This window comes from Bos indicus x Bos taurus, chromosome 6 (genome assembly GCF_003369695.1).
Source record: "Bos indicus x Bos taurus breed Angus x Brahman F1 hybrid chromosome 6, Bos_hybrid_MaternalHap_v2.0, whole genome shotgun sequence".
NCBI lineage: Eukaryota > Metazoa > Chordata > Mammalia > Artiodactyla > Bovidae > Bos > Bos indicus x Bos taurus.
In genome coordinates, this window is record NC_040081.1 from 115,290,638 (window position 1) to 115,318,238 (window position 27,601).

The following is a 27,601-nucleotide window of genomic DNA, read 5'->3' on the forward strand; positions in this document are numbered from 1 at the left end:
CTCTCAAATAACTGCAACAGCATAAATAAAATAAATAACCCCCAAACGTTCAGTTCAGTTCAGTCTCTCAGTTGTGTCCGACTCTTTGCGACCCCATGAACCGCAGCACGCCAGGCTTCCCTGTCCATCACCAACTCCTAGAGTTCACTTAAACTCACGTCCATCGAGTCAGTGATGCCATCCAGCCATCTCATCCTCTGTCATCCCCTTCTCCTCCTGCCCTCAATCCCTCCCAGCATCAGACTCTTTTACAATGAGTCAACTCTTCTCATGAGGTGGCCAAAGTACTGGAGTTTCAGCTTTAGCATCAGTCCTTCCAAGGAACACCCAGGACCAATCTCCTTTAGAATGGACTGGTTGGATCTCCTTGCAGTCCAAAGGACTCTCAAGAGTCTTCTCCAACACCACAGTTCAAAAGCATCAATTCTTCGGTGCTCAGCTTTCTTCACAGTCCAACTCTCACATCCATACATGACCATTGGAAAAGCCATAGCCTTGACTAGACGGCCCTTTGTTGGCAAAGTAATGTCTCTGTTGTTGAATACGCTATCTGGGTTGGTCATAACTTTCCTTCCAAGGAGTAAGCGTGTTTTAATCTCACAGCTGCAATCACCATCTACAGTGATTCTGGAGCCCCCAAAAATAAAGTCTGACACTGTTTCCACTGTTTCCCCATCTATTTCCCATGAAGTGATGGGACAAGATGCCATGATCTTAGTTTTCTGAATGTTGAGCTTTAAGCCAACTTTTTCACTCTCCTCTTTCACTTTCATCAAGAGGCTTTTTAGTTCCTCTTCACTTTCTGCCATAAAGGTGGTGTCATCTGCATATCTGAGGTTATTGATATTTCTCCCAGCAATCTTGATTCCAGCTTGTGCTTCCTCCAGCCCAGTGTTTCTCATGATGTACTCTGCATAGAAGTTAAATAAGCAGGGTGATAATATACAGCCTTGACGTACTCCTTTTCCTATTTGGAACCAGTCTGTTGTTCCATGTCCAGTTCTAACTGATGCTTCCTGACCTGCATATAGGTTTCTCAAGAGGCAGGTCAGGTGGTCTGGTATTCCCATCTCTTTCAGAATTTTCCACAGTTTATTGTGATCCACACAGTCAAAGACTTTGGCATAGTCAATAAAGCAGAAATAGATGTTTTTCTGAAACTCTCTTGCTTTTTCCATGATCCAGCGGATGTTGGCAATTTGATCTCTGGTTCCTCTGCCTTTTCTAAAAGTAGCTTGAACATCTGGAAGTTCTCGGTTCACGTATTGCTGAAGCCTGGCTTGGAGAATTTTGAGCCTTTTAAAAATCCTAGTGTGGGACCTTGCCTAGAGTGGGAGCTCAAAAAACAGTTGCTAAATGAAACGGTGTAAATTGGAAAAGAAAATTTACAGCATAAGTAACTCTCCACATGGGTTAGGATGAAATAAAAAGTTTCAGTTCCTTTTAAGCTCACATACTCTGAAAAGGAAGCAGAGGTATCAGAAAAATGTCCCTTATTTGATGGATCGGAAGTGACTGCTTTATTTGGTATTTCTCTGATTAGCAGGAAAGGATGAATGCTTTTTATATGTTTATTTACATCTGAAATTTCCATTACTGTCTATTAATTTCTCTGTCCACCTGCCTATCTATTGAAATCTTGATGTATTTATTCCTACAAATTTGAATTAAACTGTATATTTACAATGACCTTTTGTCATATTTGACATTTCCAGAGTATTATCTTCCATAGTTTTATTTTTCAGTGAGCAAACATTTTAACATTTTAATATTCTGGTCTGCAAACCTCTTCCTTCGAATTCTTCTCCTTTTAAATAGAAAGTTATTCCTTCATTGGCACATGTATGAGAAACTGTTCCAAGAAAGTTTTAGGAATTATCTCTAATAAACATTACTTTGCTTTTTCTCTACAGTCCTTATAATTTTAAACATCTTTCCTGAATCCATCTGGAATTTACTGGGATGCTCTTTTCCAGTTATCTCACTGCCTTCTCCCTGGACACTGGGTGTGTTTCTCCGTCCCCACCAGGCCCAGTGGTGAACGTTTCAACTGTGCACCAGCAGCACCCGCTACCGCCTCACATCTTCACTGTCATCTTTTTCACCTCAGTTTCCTCATTTGTAATAAAATATACTCAAATCACGTTTCAAGGCTGTGTGGACAATTAGAAACAGCGAGTGTAAACCATCTAGTGCAGTGTCTGGCACGGTGAGTGCCCGACAAGCAGGGAATATTGTGATGATCTAGTATCTGATGAGAATGTGAAAGCAGCTGCTAAAAACGTTCATTTCAAAAGCTTCAAGAACATTAAGTTTAACCAACTAAAAGTTAAAATACATTAATTAAAAACATTCTATTAAAAGTACTGTGTTCTATCAACACATGGAGCACAAATAAAGAAATGAAGTTTCTCTAACTCAATTTCTAAATCAATACTGTAGTGTAGGTTACTGAAAGAGATTTGGGTGTGGTTTTAAAAACAACTCTGGGTGAGGCAGCCAAAGATAAGCCAACCAACCATCTGTTCAACTGAACAAATTTAAGTGAACTGTAATGCACCCTATTCTGATTATATTTCCAAAATCTGAGAGATAATATTGATACACAAAACATCTGGCTTGGGTCTTCATAAAAATTCCGTTTGCCTCTCATTGCTGATTAATAAATGTGCTCAATTCATATCTAGAGTAGAGACCCTCAAGCCAAGCCTCCTGGGTTCTGATCCCAGTTTACCATTTTCTAGCTGCATAACCTTAGCCACATTTTTAATCTCTCTATAAACTTGTGGCTCAGCGATAAGGAATCCGCCTGCCAATGCAGGAGACACAGGAGAGGTGGGTTCGATCCCTGGGTGGGGAAGATCCCCTGTATAAAGAAATGGCAACCCACTCCAGTATTCTTGCCTGGAAAATCTCATGGACAGTGTGCAGGCTACAGTCCATGGGGTCGCAAAGAGTCCAACACAACTAAGCACACACACGCGCACTCTATGCGTCAGTTTCTTCACCCGTCAGTGGGAATGATATTATTTACTTCCTTAAGATTAAATGAGTTAATTTACATCAAATGTTTCATACAATGCTTGGCACACAGTAAATAGAATAAATGGTGGTTGTTGTTGCTCATCATTATTATTATTACAAGCAGCATTAGCATCTTTAGACTGAGAGCCTCCTTGGTAGCTCAGTGATAGAGTGCACTTGCCAATTCAGGAGACAGCGGTTTGATCCCTGGTCCAGGAGGATCCCACATCTGTGGAGCAGCTAAGCCCACACACCACAACTACTGAGTCTGTGCTCCAGAGTCTGGGAACCACAACGACTGAAGCCTGCGTGCCTTAAGAGACTCCAACAAGAGGAGCCACTGCAATGAGAAGCCTGCCCGCCACAATTAGAGACTAGTTCTTGCTCGCCACAACTAGAGAAAAGCCCTCGCATCAATGAAGACCCAGCACAGCCAAAAATAAATAAATAAAAATTATATACATACATTTTAAAAAGAACACTAGAAGAACATTCTATGATGGGCACTGTGTTCCTCAATACAAGCACAGGGAACGCACAGCAGCACCACTTTTTGAGTTCCCTCTTACAGATATCTCACTGCTCTGTACTGTCAATTTTCAATACAATTCCTAGACTTCAAGCTTACTGAAGCAGGGAGCTATTAAATGCTTCACCTTCCAAAATTCCCAACACAATTCTCTAAACACAGATTTTAAATAATGCTGATTAAATTAACATAACAGACATAAAGAACAGTGAGACAAAACCTTATAAGTACACATTTTTAGCACCAGAAAGAACTTGAGAAACCACGTGATCATTTTATAGATGAAAAAACTGTGCACATGACTTTAGCCAAGTCTCATATGCTGGTCAAGCTGTAGCTCGTTCTTTTCTGTACCAAAAACATTAACTCCACTGACCTTCAAACTATGCATTTTAGAATCACCTCATACTAAGTTTTACTAAGTTTTATACCAATACACAACCACTATTCCCATTACTAACAAATACCATTTGGAGAACTCAAGTAAGAAATAAAATTTTAGAGTCCCCACCACTCAAATAAGATGTTCTATACTGTTATTTTCTAAATATTATTTGCATGTAAGAAATACATAAAACTTCCAAGGGCAAAACAACAACTACAGCAATAACAGCCAAAACCTTGAGACTGAAACCAGAACTCTGAATTGGAATTACTCACAGAAAGTGACATGACCAGAAGTCAGATGACAAAATCTCAGCTGGCAGAGGCAAAAAAAGGAGCAGCTGATGAGCTGAGCTCTATCAGGGGTGGGAATGGTCTCAGGCTGAATAACTCTGGGTCACAGTAGAAGACAATAAAATCATCTCAGGGAAAAACATCCTCAGATTATCCCACAGGTTGTTGCTGCTGCTGCTGCTGCTGCTGCTGCTGCTGCTGCTAAGTCACTACAACCAAATATGGGGTCCAAGTTAAAAATTCAATAAACCCAAAAACAATCTCCATAAGTGACAATCACTGAAGAAATAAATATCTTATAGGTCAGGGCCTCAAAGACTTCAGATACTAGAATTACCAAGCAAGACACAGAATAATTATGTATGAAGTGCTTTAAAAATAAATTAATCATAAATATGACACTCCCCAGGGACTATCTAAAACAAGCAAGAAGAGCTGAAAAAGAAACCAAACAACTTTTAGAAATGAAATAATTTAGAAACAAAGTTTAATCAACAATGAATTAATAGCACCTTTCATTCAAACAGGAATCAGTGAATTAAAAGACAGATTGAAAAGAAATTAACCAGAGAACAAGCACAGAGAGACAAGGAGATGCAAATATGGCAGAAGACAGAATGAGAAATGGAGAGGGAATGGCTGACAAGCCTACGTAACTGAAAGACCTGAGTCCACAAATGTCAAGCAAAGTAAATCTCTGCCTCATAAATATTGTAATCATTTTGCACAATAGCTAAGGCAAAAAAGTTTTTTCTAAAAGCAGACAAAGGAAAAAAAAGACATCACCTACCTAGGAATAACAGTCAGACGATCAGCAAACTTGTAACAGAAACAACAAAAGTAGAGAACCTACTGCAAGGGAAATACCCGTCAATCTAGATTTCCATACCAAGCAAGACTATTTTTGGAGAATGCCTATGAGATAATGTCATTCCAGATAAAAACAGAGTTACTACCTATAAACCTACAGTAAAGGAGTTTCTAATGAAGAAAAGGGATTCCCTGGTGGCTCAGACAGTAAAGAGTCTACCTGCAATGCAAGAGACCTGGGTTCGATCCCTGGGTCAGGAAGATCCCCTGAAGGCAAAGTCAACCCACTCCAGTATTCTTGACTGGAGAATGAAGAAAAAAATAATCCCAGGGTAAAAATGAGAATAGTAGTAAGCATCATGAGTAAAGAAACTGCTAAATGTGAAAGCGAATCTAAACATGTTTTTGAAAAATATAATGATGCTGTTGTCCAATCTAGGAGTTTAAAAAAAAGGCTAGACTAAAATACTGGACAAAGTAACAAGTAACCTGATCAGTGGATTTAATTGGAATTAAAGTATTTTAATGTCTTTGTTTTGTCTGACAGTGGAATATGAAACTAATTTCACTTTGTTAAATACACATGGCAAAATTTCAAGGACAACCATGAAGAGAACATAACAGATTATGTAATCCAAACCAAAAAGGAGAATACATGATGAAAAACAAGCCAAACAACCTGGTTGTTCAAAAAGGCAAGAATGGAGGGGGGAATTACAAATAGAAGACAAATTGTAAGATGACAGAAAAAGTACAAATCTATCAGAATCACAATAAATGGAAATGTTATTACACCAGTTAAAAGACAGATATAATAATACCCACTGTGGTAGGTTTGGTGACGATCCCCAGAGAAATCAGTCCTAATCCCTGTTACCGATCAGATCAGATCAGTCGCTCAGTCGTGTCCAACTCTTTTCGACCCCATGAATCGCAGCACGCCAGGCCTCCCTGTCCATCACCAACTCCCAGAGTTCACTAAGACTCATGTCCATCGAGTCAGTGATGCCATCCGGCCATCTCATTCTCTGTTGTCCCCTTCTCCTCTTGCCCCCAGTCCCTCCCAGCATCAGAGTCTTTTCCAACGAGTCAACTTTTTGCATGAGGTGGCCAAAGTACTGGAGTTTCAGCTTTAGCATCATTCCTTCCAAAGAAATCCCAGGGCTGGAATGTCAGGTCCATGAATCAAGGCAAATTGGAAGTGGTCAAACAAGAGATGGCAAGAGTGAATGTCAACATTCTAGGAATCAGTGAACTGAAATGGACTGGAATGAGTGAATTTAACTCAGATGACCATTATATCTACTACTGCGGGCAGGAATCCCTCAGAAGAAATGGAGTAGCCATCATGATCAACAAAAGAGTCCGAAATACAGTACTTGGACGCAATCTCAAAAACGACAGAATGATCTCTGTTCGTTTCCAAGGCAAACCATTCAATATCACAGTAATCCAAGTCTATGCCCCAACCAGTAACACTGAAGAAGCTGAAGTTGAACAGTTCTATGAAGACCTACAAGACCTTTTAGAACTAACACCCAAAAAAGATGTCCTTTTCATTATAGGGGACTGGAATGCAAAAGTAGGAAGTCAAGAAACACCTGGAGTAACAGGCAAATTTGGCCTTGGAATACAGAGTGAAGCAGGGCAAAGACTAATAGAGTTTTGCCAAGAAAATGCACTGGTCATAACAAACACCCTCTTCCAACAACACAAGAGAAGATTCTACACATGGACATTACCAGATGGTCAACACCGAAATCAGACTGATTATATTCTTTGCAGCCAAAGATGGAGAAGCTCTATACAGTCAGCAAAAACAAGACCAGGAGCTGATTGTGGCTCAGACCATGAACTCCTTATTGCCAAATTCAGACTTAAATTGACGAAAGTAGGGAAAACCACTAGACCATTCAGGTATGACCTAAATCAAATCCCTGTTACCAATAACCTTACTTTATGTTGCAAAGATTCTGGAAATGTAATTAAGGTACTGAGAATGGTGAGATTATCCTGGATTACCCGGATGGACCCTAAATGCAATCACCAGCATCCTTACAAAAAGGAGGCAGACAGAGATGCTGGCTACAAAGACAAGAGAAGAGGGCAATCTGACCAGGCCCCCAGAGAATGGAGTGATGCCGCTACAGCCAAAGAGTGCTGACAGCCATTAGAGTCAAGAACAAACTCTCTCCACTACAACTTGAGGGGAAGTACACTCCCATCAACACAGAGATTTTGGCCTGGTGATACTGGTTTTGGATTTCTGGCCTCCAAAACTGTGAGAGAAAATCTCTCTTGTTTTAAAGCACCAAGTTTGTGGTAATCTGTTAAAGCAGCCACAGAAAAAACAACTAATATAATCATAAAACATAAGAACAAAACATAAGAAGTTTAAAAGTAAATGGATGAAAATATGCATACCAAGCAAACAACAACCAAAAGAAAGCTGGAATATCTATATTAATGTTGAGATAATAAAGACCATGGAAAAGAAAACCATTTCTTTAGAATGGTAGCACCATTCTAAAATGTGATAAAAAAAATTTTCAAGTTAACAATAAAATATTCATATATATATGCCTAATAAAATGGTGTCAACACATATAAAGCAAAAACAGAAACTGAAAATCTACCATCATAATGGTGGGCTTCCCAGGTGGCTCAGTGGGAAAAGAATCTGCCTGTAATGCAGCAGACGTGGGTTCAATCCTTGGGTTGGGAAGATCCCTGGAGGAGGAATGGCAGCCCACTCTAGTATTCTTGCCTGGAGAATCTCAAGGACAAAGAAGTCTGGCAGGCTATAGTCCACAGGGTCACAAAGAGTTGGACATGACTGAACTGACTGCACACGCATGCATGCACCATCATAATGGGTAGTTTAATCCATAATGTAGAGATTAACACCAAATCATTAGCTAATTGTTAACAGGCAAAACAGTAAAAAAAAAATCAGCAAACAGTAAACAGAAAAAAAGATCAATGTCATCAAAAGATCATGAGAAGAAATAGGACCTTGCAGCTCCCTACTTTCCAAAACAATTACATTTCATGGGAGTCCCCTGGTGGTCCAGTGGTTAGGATTCAGCACTTTCACTGCAGTGCCAGAATTGAGTGGGGGACCTGAGATCCACCAGCCTCACAGCAGGGTCAAAATAAATAAGCAAATATTTTGAAAATGACATCCTTAAAAAAATTCTTCTCTAGAAGACTATGAATGTTTATTAAACATTCACCTCACATCTGGATGGAACTAAAAATCTCAACAAATTCCAGTGAATTGGTACATACAAACATCACTCTGCTCACAATGTAATTAAAACAAGTCGATAACAATCTTTTAAAACATATATTTGGAAATTTAAAAGCATACTTTTAAATAATGTCAGGCCAAAGAAGAAATCATAATGAAAATCTGAACACACATAATAAAAATATTATACTTTGAAACTGCTGGGTTTACTAAACACCTACTTCTAGACAAATATATAGCCTTCAACGTTTCTACATAAATGGATAGCCCTCAACACTTCTATTAAAAATATGTGATCAACTTCTTACTAAGAAGCAAACTATATATAATTTCTAATCCTTGAAACTACTCTGAAAGTTAGATTATAGCTCAGATTATATATAGCTACAAATGTTCTGCTTATCTGAATTTAAAAGCACGAACCAAATTCGCTGACCATCCAGTGGTTAGGACTTGACGCTTTCACTGCTGGGGCCCAGGTTCAATCCCTGGTCAGGGAAGTAAGATACTGCAATTCATCAGATGTGGCCAAAAAATAAAAAATAAAAGCACAATCCATACGCTCGTTCAGGGGGAAAAAACATACATCACATACGATGTAACTCATGTATCCTTGCAACTCTCATTCAGTCTTGATTTTTACTGAGACTAAAGATGACATCATGGCTGTTTTCACAGCACAATAAAATCTGGGGTCAAGAGCTGAAATAACATACAAATAATTCATTTTAAAAAGGTACTGGCAACCTTCCATAGCTGTAGTCAGCAAATTGTGCACTATTTTCCTGAGGATTCTACTTCACCCCAGGGCATTATGAAGACACCAAAATGGAAATTATCCACCAAGAAAAAGTAAAACATACTTTAAAACTGCTAGCTTGATTTTTATAAAGTAGAAATAATAAAATAACTGTGAGTGAGTGATATGTAACATTTCAGTGATCTGGAGAGCGCTCCTGTGCCTACAGAGAAGCCCCTAGCAGGAGTCTCCGTGTCCTCATCCTCATGGGCTTCCACGCTCTCTGATCTGATGAGCCACGAGCCCTTGAAGTGGGCCCTCTGTTCCTGTTGTGTTTGATGCCCAATGCCCACCCAGTGCAATGCCTGGCACACTGAAGGCCTTTCTAAAAGTTCCATGAATTAATAAGTCTCCTAAATGTGACTACTATCATTACAAACTAGAGACAAACAAAATTCATACTATTACTGTCTGACAAAAAGCCGGAAATGTTTCCCTGAAGAAATTCCCTATTTTCCAAAATAATCAAACACCCTGGGCAGAAAGCAGAGCACATTCAGTATTCCAGACATTCTAGGTCAGGGACATTCCTGGTGGTGATGCTGTCAAAGTATGGAGTGTTTCAGTTCCCGGGGACAACTCTCAGAATAAACTTAGCATGTGGATGACGGGGTCACCTAGCTCCCCAACAAGGGGCAACTATCTTCACATCTCTCCTATGGAAGCAGACACTCAGTCCTAAAGGGAGTTTATTCCATGAAGACTCAGCACCATTTCTACCCTCCCTTCTTGACTGAAGGTCTGTGCAATAATAACCTATCACCTGTGCAATAATAACAAGGCTGGCCTCTTAACTGAAATATTCTTAAATCTTGGAAAGGACGGTTAACCACACCACAAAGTTCGTGCTAAGCTGCAAAAGCTTACAGCTGAAACAAAGTTATCTCTACACAGAAATTTACTTAAAAAAGAAACAGCTGGGAGTAGCTAGTAAGCGGGGCTCTTTGCTGCCTGTCTCTGCCTCCCCTCCTAACACCTGCTTCTCCCTGGTCTGTGCCCTGGGAGAGGAAGGAGAGGACATGCGCGCTGACAGCAGCCGACACGCCACACGTGCTCAAAAGCCCCACTGTGGCCCCACAGCAACTCCAGGTAGACAAGACTGCTGTGATCACTGTTTCTGTTTCAACAGGAGAAAAAAACGAGTTCAGAGAATTTCATCAACTTGATCAATTTCATCAACTCTAAAGTTTAAGTGGCAAAATACATCCAGATGCCATACCCCTAACACCCAGCACTGTCCTAACAGCTGACAATTTAGTTACTTCAGTGAGAATAAAAATGCCTAATGCAGCATTCACGTTTTTACAGCTTCACTGGTGTGTATTCACATATCACACAATTTACCAACTTAAAGTGTGCAGTGCAGTGGGTTTTAGTATATTCAGACACATACAACCGTCACCACAATCTAATTTTATGACATTTTCATCACTGAAGAAGCCCCACACACACTGGCAGTCCCTCCCCATTCCTGTTCCTCCCCTCCCCCACCACCCCTTCCCTGGCTTCTTTCATTCATTTAGCGCAACATTTCTAAGTTCAGCCATACTTAGCACGCATCAGTATTTCATTGTCTATTACTAGGCTTGTTTCCACATTTCAGCTATTAATAATAATACTTCTATGAACACTCATGTACCTATTTTTGTGTAAATGCTTTTTCATTCAGCATTTGCATTTTCAAAGAGTTTTCACAACATGTGACAGAAAAATCTGAGGCTAGGCGCAGTTACGTGAGTTCATCACGCAGTGCTGGGTAACCCTCAGGGACCCTGCAGTAAACTCACACCTCCTGACTGAAGAGCTGCTCCCTCCTTAGCACCACACTGCTGGTCTCCTCTACAAGGAACGTCAAGCAACAGCATGCAGATGAGAAAACCTGCTTTTCAGGTGAGGCGCTCCCTGAATCATTCCCAATGAGCCAAACCATAAGGCAAATTTAAATTAAGCCTTACCAAATTAAGAGAAGGGGAGAACAAGTGTCAGAGGCAGGATATTCTAAAGGGCCTTCCCAGAGGACAGCCTCCTCCTCCTATGGATACACAGAAAGTTGCCAGCTGCAGAGACACACAGGGAGCCAGCATCTACTGCCCCTGGCCCCTGAGGGCACCCCGGCTATTATCTGCATGTGCCTGTGGGATTGATCCCAACCTCAGTCTGAGGCCCACAGGCCCCCAGAGCTCCCAAGGCCTCGGTGCAGAGCTGAAAAGGGGACAGCATTTGGGGGCACATATTTCTATGGTTAATTGTATAAACCCCTTTTCCAACCTCCTGAAATAATTTCTAGGCTTATAATATTTTTGGTAATAAGGTTCAGAAATATGGTTAATAATTATATTAGTAATATATAACAGCCACTTCCTAGGTAGCATTTAATTCATTTAAACCTCATCAGTTCAGTTTAGTCACTCAGTCATGTCCAGCTCTTTGCGACCCCATGGACTGCAGCACGCCAGGCCTCCCTGTCCCTCACCAGCTCCTGGAGTTTCCTCAAACTCATGTCCATCGACACAGTGATGCTGTCCAACCATCTCATCCTCTTGCGACCCCTTCTCCTCCCGCCTTCAATTTTTCCCAGCCTCAGGGACTTTTCCAGTGAGTCAGTTCTCACTGACTGTGGCCAAAGTATTGAAGTTTCAGCTTCAGCATCAGTCCTTCAGGAGTGATTTCCTTCAGGATCAACTGGCTAGAGCTCCTTGCAGTACAAGGGACTCTCAAGAGTCTTCTCCAGCACCACAGTTCGAAGGCATCAATTCTTCGGCGCTCAGCCTTCTTTATGGTCCAACTCTTACATCCACACATGAATACTGGAAAAACCATCACTTTGACTAGACAGATCTTTGTCGGCAAAGCAATGTCTCTGCTTTTCAATATGCTGTCTAGGCTGGTCCTAGCTTTTCTTCCAAGGAGCAAGCATCTTTTAATTTCATGGCTGCAGTTACCATCGGCAGTAATTTTGGAGTGCAAAAAAAGTCTCTCACTGTTTCCATTGTTTCTCCATCTATTTGTCATAGAGTGATGGGACAGGATGCCATGATCTTAGTTTTCTGAATGTTGAGTTTTAAGCCAGCTTTTTCACTCTCCTCTTTCACTTTCATCAAGAGATTCTTTAGTTTCTCTTCACTTTCTGCCATAAGTTCAGTTCAGTCACTCAGCGTGTCCGACTCTTTGCACCCCGTGAACTGCAGCACGCCAGGACTCCCTGTCCATCACCAACTCCCGGAGTCCACCCAAACCCATGTCCATTGAGTCACTGATGCCATTCAACCATCTCATCCTCTGTTGTCCCCTTCTCCTCCTGCCCTCAACCTTTCCCAGCATCAGGGTCTTTTCAAATGAGTCAGCTCTTCACATCAGGTGGAGTTTCAGCTTCAGCATCAGTCCTTCCAAAGAAATCCCAGGACTGATCTTTAGGATGGACTTCTTGGATCTCCTTGCAGTCCAAGGGACTCTCAAGAGTCTTCTCCAACACCAGAGTTCAAAACCATCAATTCTTCGGCGTTCAGCTTTCTTTATAGTCCAACTCTCACATCCATGCATGACCACTGGAAAAACCATAGCCCTGACTAGACAGACCTTTGTTCGTCTCTGCTTTTCAACATGCTGTCTAGGCTAGTCATGACTTTCCTTCCAAGGAGTAAGTGTCTTCTAATTTCATGGCTGCAATCACCATCTGCAGTGATTTTGGAGTCCAAAAAAATAAAGTCATTCACTGTTTCCACTGTTTCTCCATCTACTTGCCATGAAGTGATGGGATCAGATGCCATGATCTTAGTTTTCTGAATGTTGAGCTCTAAGCCAACTTTTTCAGTCTCCTCTTTCACTTTCGTCAAGAGGCTCTTTAGTTCTTCTTCACTTTCTGCCATAAGGGTGGTGTCACCTGTGTATCTGAGGTTGTTGATATTTCTCCCTGCAATCTTTTTTTTTTTAGCTTTATAATAGTCTGTTTTAATATAAACAATTGTTGGAATCAATCAATGTCCACTTCAGGAAGCTTCTTGCCTGAATCCGAAGGCACAGCTGTGTCTGTACCCTGCTCAGCAGCCTGAGGCCCCGGGTTGTCTCCTTGTCCATCCCCGCAATCTTGATTCCAACTTGTGCTTCACCCAGCCCAGCATTTTGAATGATGTACTCTGCATATAAGTTAAATAAGCAGAGTGACAATATACAGCCTTGACATACTCCTTTCCCAATTTGGAACCAGTCGGTTGTTCCATCTCCTCTTCTAACTGTTGCTTCTTGACCTGCATACAGATTTCTCAGGAGGCAGGTCAGGTGGTCTGGTATTCCCGTCTCTTTAAGAACTTTTCACAGTTTGTTGTGATCTACACAGTCAAAGGCTTTGGTGTAATCAATAAAGCAGATGTTTTTCTGGAATAATCTTGCTTTTTCTACGACCCAGCAGATGTTGGCAATTTGATCTCTGGTTCCTCTGCCTTTTCTAAATCCAGCTTAAACCTCATAATAATTGTAAGACAGGTACCATGATGTTACACATACACACTTTCTTATGTGGGGAATACAAGCAGTTGGTGGGTGTACAAACTGGTACAGCTCCTTAGAAGGGTAATTTGGAGACAGCTATGCAAATTAAAGGGAGTCTTTTGGACAGCAAAGAGATCAAACCAGTGAATCCTAAGGGAAATCAACCCTGAATACTCCTTGGAAGGACTAATGCTGAAGATGAAGCTCCAGTATTTTGGTCATTTGATGAGAACAGCTGACTCACTGCAAAAGTCCCTAATGCTGGGAAAGATTGAGAACAGGAGAAGAGGGCGTCAGAGAATGAGATGGCTGAATGGCATCATCAGTGCAATGCACATGAACTTGGGCAAACTCTGGAGATGGTGAGGGACAGAGGAGTCACATGCTATAGTTCATGGGGTGGCAAAGAGTCAGACACGACTGGGCGACTGAACAACATGCAAACCATCCTTGGGCCGAGCAGTTTCATTTCCGAGTCGATATCTACACATATACTTCACAGTGCCCAAAGACACGGAATACTAACCTTAGAAAGCTCATAACAGTAAAAATCTGGAAATAAATACCTATCAATACAGCAGTGATTACATAAATTATATAAGTAAAAGAAAAAACCTGAGCCTATTAAAAAGAATGATATAGATTTGTGTGCTGCTATTGAGCATTTGCCAAGATGTATTAAAGAGAAACAAAATCAGTATAGTTATGTATAACAATTTTAACAATTTATTTTTTAAAGGAGGTAGGTACAGACCACTACTCCATCTGTGTGCTCTTGGGCAAGTTTCTTAACTTGCCTCATGGCTTCCTCGTCTGCAAAATGGTACAATAATCCTCCCCACAGAGTGCACAATAAAAATTACCTGTGGCTATGGCTATAACTTAATAATTATTTAATAATGATACTACCACTACTAATTTTGTCATGATTAGATGGGCTCCACCAAAAAAAATTTACTTCATATCTGCACTACACAGTGCCAGGCACTAGGCATGTATAAGGGGCACTGGCAACAGCACCTGCCCTGCTCCCTCATCTAGTTCACAGCCCATAAGGGCTCTCTTTTCCCAGATGTCTAGCCTACATTACCTGCCCCCACCAACCGGCAACAAGAAACCGTGGACAGTAAGATGGGTCTCCACTGCCCAAACGCTCTCCCCCAGATGCACACAGATTCCATCTCTAACCAAATGCCACCTCCTCAGAGAAGCCTCCCTCACTCTCCCATCTACAACAGACCCTGCTGCCATCATCCTCCATCCCCTGTTCTGCTTCTGTGCTCTTCACAGCAGTTATTACTACCGACAGTCGACCTTTATTACTTCATCTCTCACTCTAGAACTGAGGCTCCCAAGACAGGGACATGCATCTTACCCCCTTGCTCTGTTCATCGTGCCTACAGGAGTCCCCAGCACAAAACAGGTGCTCAATAACTATGCGTGAAGAAATGGGATCCAAGTTAAAGAACGCTACAGGATGGAAAATATCCTTGCAAAATAACATTTTAAAGATTACTGTTGTCACTTTATCCTGGCAGAGTAGGTTTTCAAGATACTGTTCACTTAAAATTTAAGTGTCCTCCAGACTCCACTCCTACTGCATTTAAAAATGCTATTTTTTTCTTATGTATATTTTAAATTAATATAAAATCATATCAAATTATGCTCAACACTTTTAAGCTAACAGATATCAAAAACAATGTTACACATTAGGCACAACAATTGTTTAAAAAGGTACTTCTGAAATAAAGCTCAAAAGACAAATGAAACTAAACCTGCTTCCCTTCACTCCTTCCAACTCAAGCCTCCTGTACGTAGAAGGTTAGAACAAGCATGAACTATTAAACAGCTCTGTTAAAGTTTAATATTATGCTATGTCAAAGTTCCTAAATATTTTAAATATTTGAAAGAGCCATGTGACAGCTAGTAAGCACTGAACAAACTGAGCAGGTATCAGCATATTTAATCTGCTACTTAACCCAGTCTCAGATTCAGCTTTTAAAACCTCAGACTAAAGGAAATTCAAAAAAGGACAGCCCTCTACTTACCAAAATAACTTGCCAAAGCATAGGGGAAAATAAAAACAAAATGTTCTATCAGATTCACAGGTAAAGCAGGTAAAATTTTGCTGTTACTGTTGCTTCAGTGACTTTCCATTCTCAAGGAGGCTAAGTGAAGTTGCTCAGTTGTGCCAGACCCTCTGCGAGCCCATGGACTGTAGCCTGCCAGGCTACTCCATCCATGGGATTTTCCAGGCAAGAGCACTGGAGTGAGCTGCCATTTCCTTCTCCACAGTAGGCTAGGAGTTTATGTAAAAGAAAATGTTGCCATTCACCATCTACAACATAGTAAAATTTTAAAGTCCTACTGCTAACAAAATAGAGCAAACAAGGCTTAAGAATGTTTATAGGAAGAAATAATGATTCAGAACCCAACAATGCAAAATTTACAACATCTGCAATCCAATAAAAAATTACCCAACAAGCAAAGAAGCAGAAAAACAAGATCCATATTGGGGATATAAATCAATCAAACTAACCAAGAACTGAAAGTCAAGTTAAAATTAGTGGACAAGGTCACTAAAACAGTTAGTACAACTATATTACATACATTCAAAACCTCAAGTAGAAAGATGGAAGATATAAAAATGACACAAATTGGAATTCTAAAAATGAAAGCTACACCCTGTAAGATGAACGTTTACACTGAACAAGATTAATGGTAGATTAAACACTGTACAAGAGAGTAGTGAATTTGAAGACAAAGCAATTTAAAAAAAAAAGGCAAAGGAAAAAGACAACCAAATAAATGAACAGAGCATCCCTCAGCTGTTGGTCAACTTTAAATAGTCCAACATGAATGGAACTGGAGTTCTCAAAGACAACATCGAGAAGCAAATATACATGAAAAGATAATGACCAAAATTTTCTCAAGTTTGATGAACAAACCCACAGATCTATAAATCTGGATCTATAAATTTGGTTCTATAAACCCAGAGATCCAAGAAAGCTGGTCAATGAACCCCAAGCACAAGAAACATGAAAAAAAGAAAAACCCACTGAATTCAAAAGCACATCAAGGGACTCTCCTGGTAGTCCAGTGGCTAAGGTTCCTTGCTCCCAAGGCAGGAGGCCCGGGTTCAACTTCTAGTCAGGGAACTAGATCCCACATGCCACAACCAAAGATCCTGCATGCCACAACTAAGAACTGGTATGGTCAAATAAAGAAATTAAAGAAATAATTGAAATTAAAGTGTTTTAATCAAAATCAAATTGCCAACATCCGCTGGATCATGGGAAAAGCAAGAGAGTTTCAGAAAAACATCTATTTCTGCTTTATTGACTATGCCAAAGCCTTTGACTGTGTGGATCACAATAAACTGGAAAATTCTGAAAGAGATGGGAATACCAGACCACCTGACCGGCCTCTTGAGAAACCTACAGCAGGTCAGGAAGCAACAGTTAGAACTGGACATGGAACAACAGACTGGTTCCAGATAGGAAAAGGAGTACATCAAGGCTGTATATTGTCACCCGCTTATTTAACTTATATGCAGAGTACATCATGAGAAACGCTGGGCTGGAAGAAGCACAAGCTGGAATCAAGACTGCCTGGAGAAATATCAATCACCTCAGATATGCAGATGACATCACCCTTATGGCAGAAAGTGAAGAGGAACTAAAAAGCCTCTTGATGAAGGTCAAAGAGGAGAGTGAAAAAGTTGGCTTAAAACTCAACATTCAGAAACGAAGATCATGGCATCTGGTCCCATCACTTCATGGGAAATAGATGGGTAAACAGTGGAAACAGTGTCAGACTTTATTTTTGGGGGCTCCAAAATCACTGTAGATGGTGACTGTAGCCATGAAATTAAAAGACGCTTACTCCTTGGAAGGAAAGTTATGACCAACCTAGATAGCATATTGCAAAGCAAAGACATTACTTTGCCAACAAAGTTCCATCTAGTCAAGGCTATGGTTTTTCCAGTGGTCGTGTATGGATGTGACAGTTGGACTGTGAAGAAAGCTGAGCGCCGAAGAATTGATGTTTTTGAACTGTGGTGTTGGAGAAGACTCTTGAGAGTCCCCTGGACTGCAAGGAGATCCAACCAGTCCATTCTGAAGGAGATCAGCCCTGGGATTTCTTTGGAAGGAATGATGCTAAAGCTGAAACTCCAGTACTTTGGCCATCTCATGTGAAGAGTTGACTCACTGGAAAAGACTCTGATGCTGGGAGGGATTGGGGGCAGGAGGAGAAGGGGACGACAGAGGATGAGATGGCTGAATGGCATCACTGACTTGATGGACGTGAGTCTGAGTGAACTCCGGGAGTTGGTGATGGACAGGGAGGCCTGGCGTGCTGCGGTTCGTGGGGTCGCAAAGAGTCAGACACAACTGAGCGACTGAACTGAACTGAACTGAACGTCTCATTTGTCCAGATGAGCTACAATATGTATAGCATAGCTTTTTCAGCACAATCTTTCACACCCAAAGGCATGAGATAAGTAATAGATGGGGGTGCATTTAAGAGGAGTTAATGCACCATTAGTAATGATTCCTCTCTCGTTTTTGCCCTCAAGTATATTCTAAATATGTGATAATAACACACTTAAGCAGCACCTATAGCTTACAAAGTACTTTTTAATTTAATCATCATACCAATTCTTTTTTTAATATTTATTTTTATTTATTGGCTGCATTGGGTTGTGGTACACAGGCTCTCCACTTGCACCTCCAGAGCATGCAGGCTTAGTTACTATGCGGCATGTGGGATCTTAGTTCCCTGACCAGGAATTGAACTCATGTCCCCTGAACTGCAAGGTGGACTCTTAACCCGTGGACCACCAGGAAGTCCCAAATCATCATACCAATTCTTTGACGTACTTATGGAGGGCATTACCATACCCACTGTACAAATGAGGAAACTGAAGTTCAAAAAAGGGAAGTGATGTGTCCAAGGATGTGAGGTGGAGAAAGTGATGGAGGTGAGGGTAGAAAAGGAGCTTTGCCATTTCCTGGGTTCTTCCTCTGGGCCAGGTACAATGGTAGCTTAAGATTAACCTAGCAAAACTTGCAGCAACAGGGAGGGACCTAGAAATGATCATACTAAGTAAGGTTAAGACAGAAAGACAAATACCATATATCACTTATATGCAAAATCGAAGAAGATAATAATAATGAACTTATTTACAAAAAAGAAACAGATTCACAGACTTCAAAAACAAACTTACGGTTACCAAAAGGGAACGGGGGGAGATAAGTTTGGAGTTTGGGATTAACATATACACACTACCATATATGAAATTATCAGCAAGGACCTACAGTATGACATAGAGAACTCTACTGAATATTCTGCATTAACCTATATCGGAAAAGAATCTGGAAAAAAAAGGATATATGTACAACAATCATTTTCCTGTACACCTGAAACTAACGCAACATTGTAAATCAACTATACTCCAAAATAAAATAAAAATTAAACGCAATGAAAGACCTATTTAGTGAAGAAAGTTAAACAACTAGGTATAATCAGGTCTTTCTAACTCCAAGTAGTGCTCACTATTAAACCACAGCTGAAATGTATTATCTAAAGGACAAACATTCATTCTGGGTTAGAACTAGAATAATGAAGCTGAAACTTCTACTCAAAGAAAAGTAAAGCAGATTTCCTGAACAATGGGGAGTCTTTATTTCATTTACTATAATGGATAAAGCCCACAACGGTAGCCCTGCAGCCAATATCACGTGGCATCTCAGGACAGTGCTTCTCCTCCGTAGTTCCTTACTGCAGACCAAAGCAGGAAGCAACAAAACAAAGTCCACTGGCAAACAAAACAAATAAGGGCAGAAGGCAGATGTCTAACTTGGTCTAACAAAAAAATTTAAACTCCAGGCAGAAATCAGCAAATGATGCTCCACCTGAAGCCAAGTCCAGCCCACTGCCTATTTTTATAAGGACCACAAGCTTTGATTTTTAAAGGCTAGAAAAAATAATATACGATGGACATGAAAATCAATTCAAATGTCAGCATCCATAAATAAGGTTTTATGGGACAGCAGTATCACATACAAATGACCTATGGCTGCTTTCACGCAACAGCAAAGCTGAATAGTTTAGCTGCAACAGAGACCATATAGCTCTCAAAGCCTAAGGAAAGGCCTGGCGGCTTGGCTGGTAAGGACTCTGCCTGCAGCGCAGGAGACCTGGGTCCCATCCCTGGATCAGGAAGATCCCCTGGAGAAGGGAATGGCAAACACTCCAGTATTCTTCCCTGGAGAATCTCTTGGACAGAGGAGCCTGGTGGGAGCTCAAGTCCATGGGGTTAAAGAGAGTCGCACACGGCTGAGCGACTAACACTCACTCAAAGCCTAAAATATTTATTATCTGGCCCTTTACAAAAAGTCTGTCAACTTCTGCTTTGAGGGAACAGATGAGCCTTTAATAATTTGCCATGAACTTTATTTCCCACAGCTAAGCTTCTAAAAAATTAACTGAAGATCACTAATGCAACAAATATTTCTTAAGGACCTGCTCTATTCCAGGCACTGTGCTGGCCTCAGGAACAGGAATAAACAAGGCAAAGCCTCTGCCCTCACAGGGAAGACGGGAGCCCACAGTCATAACGAGGCGACTGAAGCGACAGGACTGAGGCAGTGCGCACAAGGCAGGCAGCACAGCCTGGTGCTGCAGAGCGTCATCTCCAGAGTCAGACATCCTTGGTTTGAATCCCAGCTCCACCACCTCCTATGTGACCTTGGCAATCACTTAAACTTTCTTGGTTTTCCCATCTGATGAGATGAAAATAGTATCCACTCAATAGGATTGTTTTAAGGATTAAATTAGATAATATTGGGCTAGCAAAAAAAAAAAAAAATACAGGTTTTTCCATAACATCTTACAGAAACACCTAAACAAACTTTTTGGCTCCCACACATAAAAAGTACAATGGCTAGCACACAGTATTTAAAAAGATAAAAATTAAAGCTTATAAACTGGATTTAGAAAACCTGTGTTGCCACTTAAAAGCATATCCCTATTTTGAATAGTCATTTAAACAGAGGGAGTGACAGATATTGAAGGAAAGTCCAAAGGCATTTAACCACAATGTATGCACTCAATGTGGACTGTAACCCCACCTTCACAAGCTCAGTAAAAAAATAATAATAAGAGCTAGACAGGTTCTAGAAGGCCACGTAAATGCAGCAAAAATGGGCAAGTGGAAGAACGTAAAAAAGTGAGCTGGGCGATCATCCTAAGAAATCTGGGGGAGCTCTCCGACTCGGTGGTTAGGACTCAGTGCTCTCACTGCCAGGGACCGGGGTTCAACCCTTGGTCAGGATCATTTCCCCAAGCCATAGGGCCACAGACAGAAAAAAAAGAAGAAATTTGGATTTTGTTCTAAGTATAAAGGGAAGTCATTGGATTGATTTGTTTGTAAAATTGCTTAATTTATTCTGAGTACATAATCCAATTACATGAATCAAAACTCAAAAAGTTTATTTATGAGGTAATCCAGTAAAATGTAAGGCTTCTTCCCACTTCTATCCCACAGCCACATTGTTACCTAAAGGCAACTGTTAATACTTTACTGGTCTTTGAGCAGTTTTAGCCAGGCAGACCATGATCTAATTTCCATTGTATGTAAATCACTCTGGCTGCCAGGTGGAGATAAAGTAGAAAGGACGGACCTCGGGGGACCAGCTGCACGCTGCTGTGGTAGTCCAAGAGAGCAATGACAGCCAGTGGGCCCCAGGTGCTAACAGTGGCGATGGGACAGAAGGACTGATGCAGGACGTATTCTGAAGGTAGAACTGAAAAAACTGACGTCACCAGATAGCATTAATGACTACAGCTGTAAGCACTGGTTTTCACACACTGAAGTCTGCGGGTCTAGTATTTTAGACTTTAATGGCTAAATACTCAAGAGTTCAGTGATTATGAAGACAGGTAATACATGAGAGAATAGATAACAGAAAAAGATTACTAAAACATGATATTTACAATATTGGATTAATATTGTGTCAATATGAATTAGATGATTTTATGTTAGAAATGACATTTTTGAAGCCAACTCCAAACTGTATTATTGCAGTTGAGGGACTGAAATAGCAACTATTAAAAAAAAAAAAAGTATAACATCAGTATTGGCTAACTACCACATGAGAGAAGGCTGAAGTCTTCTCAACAGAACAGAATTCAAGAGTATGACATCACACTTATGTGAAGTACTTCTTACCATTCTGATCACTTCAAATGCATCAGAAAAATTTCACCAAGTTACAGTATAAGTGAAAAAAATAGCCATTAATTGACAAGAACATTCATTAAAAAGCAGTCATATCTTCCTGAATAAGTATGGCACACCATATACAGGAGCACAATGCAACTGAAAGGAATGAGAAATACGTCTATACTAGAGTCTGGCGCAGATGCCACAGGTTAAGTGGGGAAAAAAGCCTGATGGCATCAGGGAAGCGCAAATCAAAACTACAAGCGACCACCTCATGCCCATCAGGACGGCCACTGTGGCCACTATCAAGAAAAGGAAACAAATGTTTCCAAGGATGTGACAAAATTGGAGTCCTTTTGCTCTACTGGTGGGAATATATCAATAAAATGGTACGGCCATTGTGGAAAACAGTACAATGGTTACTCAAAATTTTTTAAACAGAATTACCATCTGATTCAGCAATTCCATTCCTGAGTACAGACGCAAAGAACTGAAAGTAGGGTCTCAAGGAGGTATTTGTACATTCATGTTCATAGCAGCAGTATTCACAATTGCTGATTTATGGAAGCAAAACAAATATTTGCAGAGGGATGAATGAATAAACAAGTGTGGTATTTACATACAATGGAATGTTACTCAGCCTTAAAAAAGAAGAAAATTCTGATACTTTCTATAACATGCATGAACCCTGAGAACACTATAAGTGAAATTAGGTCAGACAGAAAGACAAATACCACATGATTCCACTTATACATGGAACCTCAAAAGAAGACAAAAAGCAATTCCTTAGCCAGTATTTTATAATAACTATAAATGGAGTATAACCAATATTCCAACAATTATTAAATAATAATTTAAAAATTATTTATCACTACACTGTATACCTGTAACTTACATGGTATTTCTTCAATTTGAAAAAAAAAAAGAAAAAGAAAAAGCAATTCCTAAACATTGAATACAAAATAAAAAACAAAAGAACACTACACATCCAGTGGTAGCAAAATCATGCAGTAACTACTACTCTAAGCAATTTTAAAACACAGTAATTTGACCGACTACGTATTCCAAATAAGAATACAAAAAACCCTCTTAAACACCTTTTATTAGTTGGTGGTAGTGTTCATATTATTCTTCTGATACTGAAATACAGTGCATGATAAAACAATGAGTAATTAGAGTCAAGACGTTTGTCTTAGAAGAAAAAAGAGACACATATAAGATTAAAAAGGTTAAACAGAATTCTGTCATCTTGCTTTACAACTAAGTGTCAGTAATCCGCCATGTGTGCACTGAAAAGACCTACAAACAATGATCAACTTAGCAGCAATAAACAACTCCACGGCACAGACTGTAATTACTAAATATTATTTATTCATTAAAAAAAATCAAGGCCGCTTGGAGAAATGATGATTCCAGGGCTGGGACAAAAAATGTACAACATGAGCCTGGTGTGGTTTGTCATACCAGAAAAATGAGCAATCAAAGACTTGTGTCTAAAGGATTTAGGAGCCAATTTGAAGAGATTTCTATTACACAATGATGCAACAATTTGAGTCTCAATAAGGATCTACGATGAACTGAACCATATAAATACGTTTAAATCCATGAATTCACAACGACACAAATACATATACACAACTCACTGGCTACTTTCGGAGGATGCCAACTCATTATTTTGAAAACTAATATAAAATGTAGCAGGCTTTAGCATTTATCCTGCCTTTCCTAAGAGAGTTACAATTCAAGGTAACCAAATAATGAAGGAAGGGAAATTGCTCTTTATAGAAATACTCCAGCTAATAAATGATGAAGTTATATAATTAAAATAGCAACATTTTTAATACCTAATGAAAGAATGACTCTAAACATTGAGCATTAAGGGATCCAAACATGAAGAAAGACTACTTGCAGCAATACTGATTGACCTAAGATTATCATACTAAGTGCAGCAAGACAAGGAAAGACATTGTATATCACTTCCACGAAATCTAAAAAATTATACAAATGAACTTATTTACAAAACAGACTCACAGACTAAACAAATTTATAGCTGCCAAAGGGGAAAGAGGGGGCAGAATAAATTGGAGATTTGGGATTAACAGATACACATTACTATATAAAAACAGATTTAAAAGTACCTACCATATAGCACAAGGAACTATATTCAATATCTTCTAATAACTTATAATGGAAAGAAGCTGAAGAGAATATGTATTTGATATACACATGATATATATACCTGAAACACTATAAATCATCTATACTTCAATTTAAAAGACTACTAATCCTTATCTGTTACTAACCTATAAAGTCTTCTTGCCAAAAATAAATCAAACCTGAATCTGATAATGCCTTTAGCTCTAACTAAATTACATTATGTTTACAGCAAATACTATGTAGATAAACTACAGAACAGAATAAAATCCAGACTGGGAGTAATTCCACAGGACAAACCAACAATTTCAGCAACAAATAAATCACAAGCGACAACAAAAGATGGAGGAGGAGCCTATAGATTAAAACATGTCACAATGTACGCATTTGGATCCTGATTCAAACTGTTAAAAATCAAGAAAATATTCATACAGAAATATTTAACAGCTAAAATCATATGACATCTTGAGTATGAGGATACAGGTAAAGCAAAATTAGCCATGAGTGAAGTAACTACAGAAGCTAGATGAGGGTAGAGAGGTTTATTATACTAGTCTCTCTACATGTGGTGGGAAGAATTAAACATGTAAAAATAAATAAGTCCAATTTAATCTCTAAGTTTCATATAATAAAATGTCTTTTTGATATTAGCTCTCAAACTGTTAAAAATTATGACAATCAAGAAAATGTTAAACCGGTTGGATATCTGATTTTTTTAAATTTTTTTAAAGTATCTTTTAAAGCACTTCAGTATTTACTGATTCAATACAAGGACAACTTGAAAGAACTAACTAAAGACTAATAATCATCTAAAGAAACACCTTTTATAGCAAAATCAGTAACAACTGAATACCAAACACAACCTTACCAATATCAGACAACATCAAAGAGTTAAAGGAAAAAATGGCTAGCTGTATAAATTATATTTTAGAAAGGAAACTATCCCACCTTTTGAAGACTGGGTAGAATTTAGCTTCACGTCTTTCGGTAAGCCTCTGTAACTGAAACCACACAAGTAATTTGTCCTGCTGTAAACCACATCAAAACTCTGAAAAACAGTTGGGACTGCCAAAACCATTCACTTCCTTAAAAAACAACTTTACCATTCTAGTGTAACCCACAATCAGAATACCAAGATTCTGGATTTAAATAACTAATTTACACGTGGGCTGGCACCTGCCCGCTAACTAAAGACCCCAGCTGTGCAATCCCACCCTCATACAATTCATCTTTGCCTGGGGTGCCCTCCCCTCTATGGCGCTCATCGACTCCAGCTTCACTGGGCGCCTTCACTGATGTGTTTAAGACGACAGAGTAGACCTTTCAACAGCTTATTTCCTATCATTAAGAAGTAACATTTTTCACCCGCAAAAAAAAAAAAAAAAATCCTTCTGTAACAATTTACGAGCAGCATTGCATACAACGCTCAGCTATGTTTTTGGCCCGTGCGGATATGACAAATTGCTTTCTGTCATTTAGGCATAAAATCATCTGGTCACACCACTGCTGGCAGTTTCAGGTTAACCAAAAAAATAACTTATTTTAAGGTAAGAATGCATGAAGTGAACGCAAAAGCTTACGAAATCTCCTGACCATGAATTACTCGAGCAAAAATACAACGGTTAACAGGCAAGAGACCCTCTGACACTCCCCGAGACGAAAAAGAAAGAGAGGGCGAGGAGGACCAACAGTCCCTTCCCTAATCAAGTTGCAGGACAGCCCTATTACCGTCCGCAGGCAGATGTGGCTTCTCTCTCACGGCAGAAGCTGTCGTTTTCTTAAAAAAAAAAAAAAAAAGAGCAGACAGCTGGCACGATCCGGATGCCCGCGTCTGTGCACGAACCCTGGAGCCGTTGGCACCGCGGGGCCACGGGCCGGGCCACCGTCCAGCCCGCGCCCTCCTTCTCCACAGGGACCCCCGAAGCCCACCACCCAGCCCACCGACAAGCTGTCCAGCCGTCTCCACAGACCAGCCCCTGGGGCCAAGGGTCTGCAGGATAGAGGCACCCCCCACCCCGCCTCCGCCCTTCAAGGCCGACGGCCGAAAGGCGGGGACCCCTCCCAAGGCGGCCCCCGCCCTCCGTGCCGCAGCCGAAGGCCCGCCGCTCTGCCTGCAGCCCCGAGGCCGCCGCCGCGCTGCGCACCAGCCTCACCTCAGAGGCGAATGGCGGGCAGCGCGAAAGCTCCTAGGTCCCAGTGCGACAGCCGCCCGTCCGCTCCGGCGACTCCGGCTCCGGCTCCGCCCCCTGTCCGCCGCGCGAACCCCGGCCCGCAGCCCCGGCCCGCCCGGCCTCCCGCCCCCTCAGCCCTCCTCACAGCCCCAGCCGCCCGAGCTGGGTGCGGCCTGCGGCGCCGCAGCCCATCAACGCGCCACCCCATAGGCCCAGCCCTTACCGCACCTCCCAGCAACCCGTGCTGCTATTGGCTGGGCGCGGGCGGCGCCGCGGGGCGGGGCCGAGGCGGCGAGGGGCGGGGCCTGAGCGGGCGGGGTTGCCGCCTGTTGGCAGAGTCGGACTTAGGCCGCCCAGCCCCAGCCTGGACCGGGCGGGGTCCAGCGCGTGGGGACGGTAGCTCGCAGGCCCACATGCCTCGTCGCTGAAACAGGTCGGGCCGGCGTGCCGGTGGCGCCTGCTCACCCGAAGCCGCTCGGCCACTCATTCATTGTCGATGGTGAGGCTCTTGGAAGCCTCATTCATTTGTCGTTGGTCAGGCTCTTGGACGGAGAAGGCAATGGCACCCCACTCCAGTACTCTTGCCTGGAAAATCCCATGGATGGAAGAGCCTGGTGGGCTGCAGTCCATGGGGTCGCGGAGAGTCGGACACGACTGAGCGACTTCACTTTCACTTTTCACTTTCACACATTGGAGAAGGAAATGGCAACCCACTCCAGTGTTCTTGCCTGGAGAATCCCAGGGACGGGGGAGCCTGTTGGGCTGCCGTCTATGGGGTCGCACAGAGTCGGACACGACTGAAGTTACTTCACTTCACTTAGGCTCTTGGAGGGCAGGTTTGCAGGAAGCGCAGGAGCTCGATCCAAAGGATCCGTTCCAGGCCCTTCTCGGCCTAAGGCCCCAGGCCTCTCCCTGCCCGACTCGCCCACTCTTCCAGTGGACGGACTCTGCCCCTGTGCCCAGTCTGTGCTCCTGTGCCCAGAGTTTGGGGCCGGGCTGGCAGCCAGGGTGGGGCCAAGACAGCGAGACCTGTGGATCCTGATAAGGCTCTGTCGATGCGGCCACTGCCTGATGCCCGGAGCCTGGCGTGCTGATGCTGGATGAGCGAGAGCACCAGGGACCTTCGCAGAACCAGGGCATCGGTGAGACCAGGCCATCTGCCAGTGACCTGGAGGCACCTCCCCAAACTGCCCCTCCTGTTGGTCTCATAGGAGTCCTCAGAAGACACAGGAGCCATATGGGCCAGCTCCCTTTATGCCCATAGAAAGTTGAGGCCCAGAGCTGGGCAGTGAAGGAATAGTGTGGAATCCAGGCCTGCCCTCCCAGCAGGATCCTCCTTGGCCTGACCTGCAGAAGGGTCAGGGACACTCTCCGTGGATAAGAGACAGCGACCTCTGATCTCCTGGATGCGGACTTGTCTCAAGACAAGACTCAGAATTCTGCATCACTCACTTTGTTTTCCTTTCAC

General features: G+C 41.5%; 1 protein-coding gene across 14 annotated transcripts in view; it reads right to left on the reverse strand.

The window, feature by feature from the left end:
• Positions 1-26,323, reverse strand: part of ADD1 (adducin 1) — a 91,134-nt gene extending 64,811 nt beyond the window's left edge. For 5 of the 14 annotated variants that reach the window (XM_027545189.1, XM_027545195.1, XM_027545193.1 and 2 more), the window contains exon 1: positions 26,116-26,241. The gene's annotated coding sequence lies outside the window, so the exon portion shown is untranslated. Of the gene's footprint in view, positions 1-24,910; positions 24,964-25,690; positions 25,716-26,115 lie in introns of those variants that run through there. The other 9 variants (XM_027545182.1, XM_027545185.1, XM_027545186.1 and 6 more) reach the window with 9 other exon arrangements.
• Between the last annotated feature and the right edge of the window lie 1,278 nt (positions 26,324-27,601).